This window comes from Dendrobium catenatum, unplaced genomic scaffold (assembly GCF_001605985.2).
Source record: "Dendrobium catenatum unplaced genomic scaffold, ASM160598v2 fragScaff_scaffold_353, whole genome shotgun sequence".
In the NCBI taxonomy this organism is placed as follows: domain Eukaryota; kingdom Viridiplantae; phylum Streptophyta; class Magnoliopsida; order Asparagales; family Orchidaceae; genus Dendrobium; species Dendrobium catenatum.
Genome location: NW_021318815.1, coordinates 418,218 through 424,089, shown reverse-complemented (window position 1 = coordinate 424,089; position 5,872 = coordinate 418,218).

The window sequence follows — 5,872 nt, the reverse complement described above, 5'->3', positions numbered from 1 at the left end:
GTGAGTAGGGGTGTCAATTTCGGGTCACGGGTCGGGTTCGGGTCGGACCCGGAACTGACCCGGGTTCAAATGGGTCGACCCTAACCCAACCCTGTTAGGCAAACAGGTCGAAAATCCGAACCCGAACCCGACCCGGCGGGTTGTCGGGTTGACCCGACACTGAACCGATCGGCAGCGCGGGCGTAGCGCGGCATCGCAGGCTCGGACTGCATGTTTCGGGTCAAACGGGTTGCCAGTTTGACCCGGCAACCCGTCGGGTCAACCCGAACCGGACCCGTTTTTCAAACGGGTCGATTTCTGGAACCCGAACCTGACCCGTTTTGCATTCGGGTCGGATCCAACCCGGATTTTTCGGGTCGGGTTCGGATCGGGTTTTCGTGTCGTGTCAAATATTGACACCCCTAGTAGTGGGGAAAGTAACTTTTTTCTAGTTGTTATAAAAATTAGTTTTTTAGCACAAAAAATTCTATAAAGCAACGAAAAAACAGTAGTAGGCTATTAGCTAAATAAAAATTATGATTGCAAAAGAAAAAAAAACGGTAAGAAAACTGAAGTAGTTTTCTAGTACAAAATTTGTCGAAGGCAGCAAAAATGTAATGGTTAAAAGTTGTCCCAAAACGAAGACTTAATGGAGGGAATGCGATATTTTCTTATAATTTTAATTAAAAGATTGGATTCTTATCTACAAAAATAAAAAGGATTTAGTGTTAAATAGGTTGTAACAGTAATATCAAAATAATAGGTGATTAAAACATAAACCAAGAGCCCTCAAATTTAAATGGGATATTCTAGTCGGGTAAAAAATCACTTAGAAGAACGAACTTTTATTTTATCCAGTGAACGTACGCAGAGGAACGTTCGGTTTTAGGCAAAAAACTCGGTACAGGCGCGAAAAACTCGGTACAGGCACTTTTTGGCCTAAAACCGAATATTCCTCTGCGTACGTTCACTGGATATAATAAAAGTTCTAGAAGAACACACTACATGAAAAGAATGGATGCAAGAGAAGCATGGCTGTTCACACATGACATTGCCATCGAAACCCTATGTGTGTGTAGGGTGCGAGCATGTGAAAAATAATGAGGGTCAATAAAATGATGGTGTATCGACCCAATCCCTTTGGCCACATCACAGACCAACATAATTCACAAACTCTATAAATATATAAGAATCAATTTCCATGTAAGTACATTCTTCTAATTTTCTAATGTATATACCCAAATTATTTAAGCCTACTATGCATTACTTTTAAAAGAAAAAAAAAACAAAGCATATTTTAAATCATGATTTTTTTCCTAATTAAATCTTTTTAACACCTAAACCCAAAGAGCTAATATTCATTTTCTCTTTCATGCACCGCAAGTCCCATCAATATTTGTCCCCAATATTAAGCTCTCGTCATGAAATCATATCCTCATTCACACGCTGTTGATCCCATTGGTGCTTGCCCCAACAATATCGCATCATGAATTCTTATTCTCGTTCACTTGTCATCAATCCTACATATGGTTGCACCCAACAAGCTCCTATGACGAACTCTTCTTCTCCTTTAGGCACCATCAATCCCATTGATTTTTTCCATCAACGATCACCCATCACGAACAATGAGGGATCTAACAAGAAGGGTTAAAAAAAAAAGATTGATGAAATAGGTTTGAACTAATTTCGACGGACTTCAAATTAAATAATCAATTAACAAATTCTAGAAATTACCTCTCATTGAGAATAATTTTGTACAAAATATAGCTTCTTCTTCTTGTATTTGTCTCGAAATAAAACATAAAAGGCATATTTGTCTAAATATGGTACTATTAGGGATGTTAATATTGGCCACAATCAAAACTAGACTCAAGATTAACATGAAAAAATTGTTTACGAGGCCCAACTAATCATATAGATCAAAACAGTGAAAAAATACTATGTATTTGAGAGTTTCATATACATAATAGAGCAACGAAGCAAATAAAGAGTTTTATCAAGTGAAATAAAAGAGGTTGAAATCATGTGTACAAGTGAATTAAATAAACTATGCAATATATACTGGATAAAGTGAAGCCATCAAATGATTTTATGCAAATTAAAGAGAATTGATAATGTAAGAGTAAGCAACATACAAAGTAGCTAAAATTTAGATAGAATAAAGCATTGGAATCATATATAGCAAGTTTAACAATTCATACAAGATATTCAATCTATTGTGTGGCACAGTTGGTTGGTGCGAATGTTAGTTGCATGTTGGCGAGGTCATAGCCAATATGAAAGTTTTGTTGTGCAATATTACCAAATATGTTGATAGAATCAGCGGTGGCTCCGTTAGAGATCATGGCAAGGCACAAAATATCTTGCCCGACCTCCACAAATGCATTGTGTGGTTGCAAGACCACTGATGCACCACCGAAGAATTGGAAGGTGATCTTTGGAAACTGAGTTGAAGCTTCAATTCCGGAGACATCATAGCAAAGGTTGAAAGCACCATTTGGATCATTGACTTGGGGAAGGCTGATGCTACTCTTCACGCTACTCTCCACAGATTGCAGGGAATTATCATCAATGATTGTTAGAGTTGTGCCTGAGTCGATGATGATGTTTCCTTGGGCAGACTCATTTGTCTGCATGGGCTTCCCAATAGAGATGATCTTGCCGGCCACACTAATATTCTCAAGGTGAAGGAAATAAAAGGTGTTTGGTGAACCAGAGATCAAAGGCGTGGTAATGACGTTAGAGCCAGAAACGACTGCATTGGAGCCAAAGTTAAGTTTGCTCGTTGTAGATGTTTCAGTTGATGAGGACAAGCAATAGGAAAACTTATTGCCAATGGTGGAGCCGAGCTGGCGGATAAGAGATAGCTTTCCTCCACCCAAGCCAACTAGTCCAGCATCATTCTTGTCAAATGTGCCTTTGCTATGATGGGTGCACCCAAAGAGAATTGTGGGGATTTGTATTGGGTGTCCTCCAGTAGAGTCAAAGCCTATTGTTTCTGTAGAAAGATAGCCTTCAACAATTGACTTGTCGCCATAGCCATATTTATAGTCGCACTGGGAGGAGGAGTGGCAACTTCTCTGTGGTAGCAGCGAGCAAGAAATAGTATTGCAGGGGATCGTTTTGTAGGTAGAGGAAAATTGTGGATCAAAAAGAGGTGCACTCTGATTGTAGCATTCTTTGCACGGGACACACTGGACCCATATGAGATCGCTGCCCGTGTCGGCGATGGCGAGGACCTTTTTGGCTGGAGTGCCAAGGTAGAAGCTCATGAGGTACTCGAAGTTGCTTGGGGTGATATCTGAGTAGAAGTTATTAGCATCGTCCATGGGAAGTGCAGAGGAAGATAGACGAGCCTTGTGGATAGCATTACGAAAGTAGATGGCACGAGAACGAGATCGCTCAACAGCTGCACGGATGCGGGAGGAAGGTGTGGAATCTAGGTCATATAGCGGCGACATGGGGGAGTCGCGATGGATCAGCTCTACTGAAAATCCACTGCCACTACACCATGCTAGAATTGGAAGGTGTGTGGCAACTAAGAAAATGAACAAAGAGATTGCAAAAGAGTAGAAAGAATAAGCCATATCTCTCTTGATATGTTTCTGTGTATATGAATGTTGTTCTCACTTTTTTGTTTTCCTTTGTTGCTTTGTTGGTGATGATTGTCTGAAAAAATCAAGTATTTATAGATCCACTTAATAGAAGGGACTAGGGAAATACATAGTTTTTTTTCCCTTACTATTTTATATCATTTCATAAAAGAGGACGAAGGAAAATACAACCAATCTATATTAAGAAACTAATTATAAATAAGAAATGGTCCGCGTCAACCATTTTCCTGCTACGGAGAAGATCAACGCATTTCTTTGATTTTTTTACTTCCAAATGTCATATAATATTTATTTTTGAATCCTATGTATAGCTAATGATATATAAAAGAGAAACTATTAATTTGATTTTTTCAATTACATATTTCTCGCAATGGATGCTAATTCTGGATTAAAAATTATTTAATTTGTTTTATATTCTTTCTCTATCTCTTTATAAAAAATGTGTATATATTTATATTTAACCTATCCGTTTGGGGAGGATGACTATATCCTCCAAATATTAAAAAAATATATATATTATTTGTGAATTAAACAATATCAACATTAATTTATTTCATCAAATATATAAGTGAGAAATAAAGGTGAACAATAGTTGAATTCTAGCTTAGCCCATTATTTGATTTATTTCTCTGCCAAAATTAATAATGAACCCTAAATATTATCAAAAACCTTTGTATTTATTTCAAATCTGTTTAAAGTATTTTTTTAATTATAATATTTGCATTACTTATTCATTGTCTTTTTTTTATTTTTTATGATAATTTAATTATTTATTAACTATAATAATATTTTGGCCTATGAGCTTTCATTTTAGTTGGATCTATTCTTTTCTGATATTTTTCATTGATAGCCCACATTATTTTCCCTTAGTAAAGTTGTAAACCAAAGAGGTATTAAACTATCCAAATTTTAGTAAAGGTATTGTTGCGTCCTGGAGTATTCACGGCGATAGAGAAATATAGAGTTTAATGTCTTAGCGTTGTACGAAGATGCAACACAGATAAAAAGAGAGGGTACGTTATTCACTAGAGACACCAAGACTTTTACGTGGAAAACCCATTAAAAGAGGGAAAAATCAGGGGGCCTAGCCCAGTTTGAATGAATCTACTATTATTTGTAATCGATTACAAATGAGGTCATTCATTGGGGCAAGGCCTTAGTTTGATGTACATCTTATAGAGTGCATTACATAATGAAAATACCAAGAGTCACTATTGGAGTGTTTGTTTCGTCTGAAGGACTGTAGTCGGTGGGCGACGTAAGTTAGAAGGACCGTAGTCGACGGTCGACGGAGGTCGGAAAGACTGTAGTTGGTGAACGACATAAGTTAGAATAATCATAATCAACCGGCGACGAAGGTCGGAAGGACTGTAGTCGGTGGGCGATAGAGGTTATAAAGACCGTTGTCTGGCGATGGAGGTCATAAAGACCATAGTCAGCGGACGATGGAGGTCGGAAAAATTGTAATCGGTGGGCGACGTAAGTCAGGAGGGCCATAATCGACTGGCGCCGGAGGTCGGAAGGACTATCGTCTAACGACGGAGGTTAGAAGAATGGCGTCAGGTAGAAGTCCAGCAATGGACAGAAATCCGGCATCGGATAGATGTCCGGCAGAAGTCTGATAACGGGCAGAAGTCCAACGTCGGGTAGAAATATGGCGACGAGCGGAGGTCTAGCGTCGGATAGAAGTCCAATGTTAGTCGTTGTTCAGGTAGAACAAAACTCTAGAGTTACTTGGAGATCAGACAGAATTATGGTTTCCCTTGGAGGTCGGGCTGAAATCTGGGGTCACTTGGAGTTTGGGTGAAACTCCAGCGTCATTTGAAGGTCGGACAGAACTCAGACGTCACTTGGAGTTCGGGTGAAACTCCGGTCTCACTTGGAGGTCGGGCGGAATTCCGGCGGTGGTCGAGGAGGAGTTTCTTCCCTCCTATTCTTCTTCTCTCCTCTTCTTCTTTCCTTCTTCTCTTTGCTTCCATCCCCCCTCAAGAGAAATGAGGAGTCTATTTATAAATTTCTAGAGTGGCATGGCCCTTAAATAGGTGAGAGATCAGGGGTAAATGGGGAGTGGTTGGATGGACACTCGATATGGAATCCCTTGATTGTGTACCGTTCGTCAGACATTGAAGGTCTTAATGATGTCAGAATTCGGCAATCTTGGGCTCGTTGGATTTGTCTTGTCGAGCCGCTCGATTCGACTATAAGCACATTATGTTTAGAAAACGTTTGGCAACTCAAATTGTGGTTCAAACTTTCCAACAATGCTTCGGGTCCTTGAT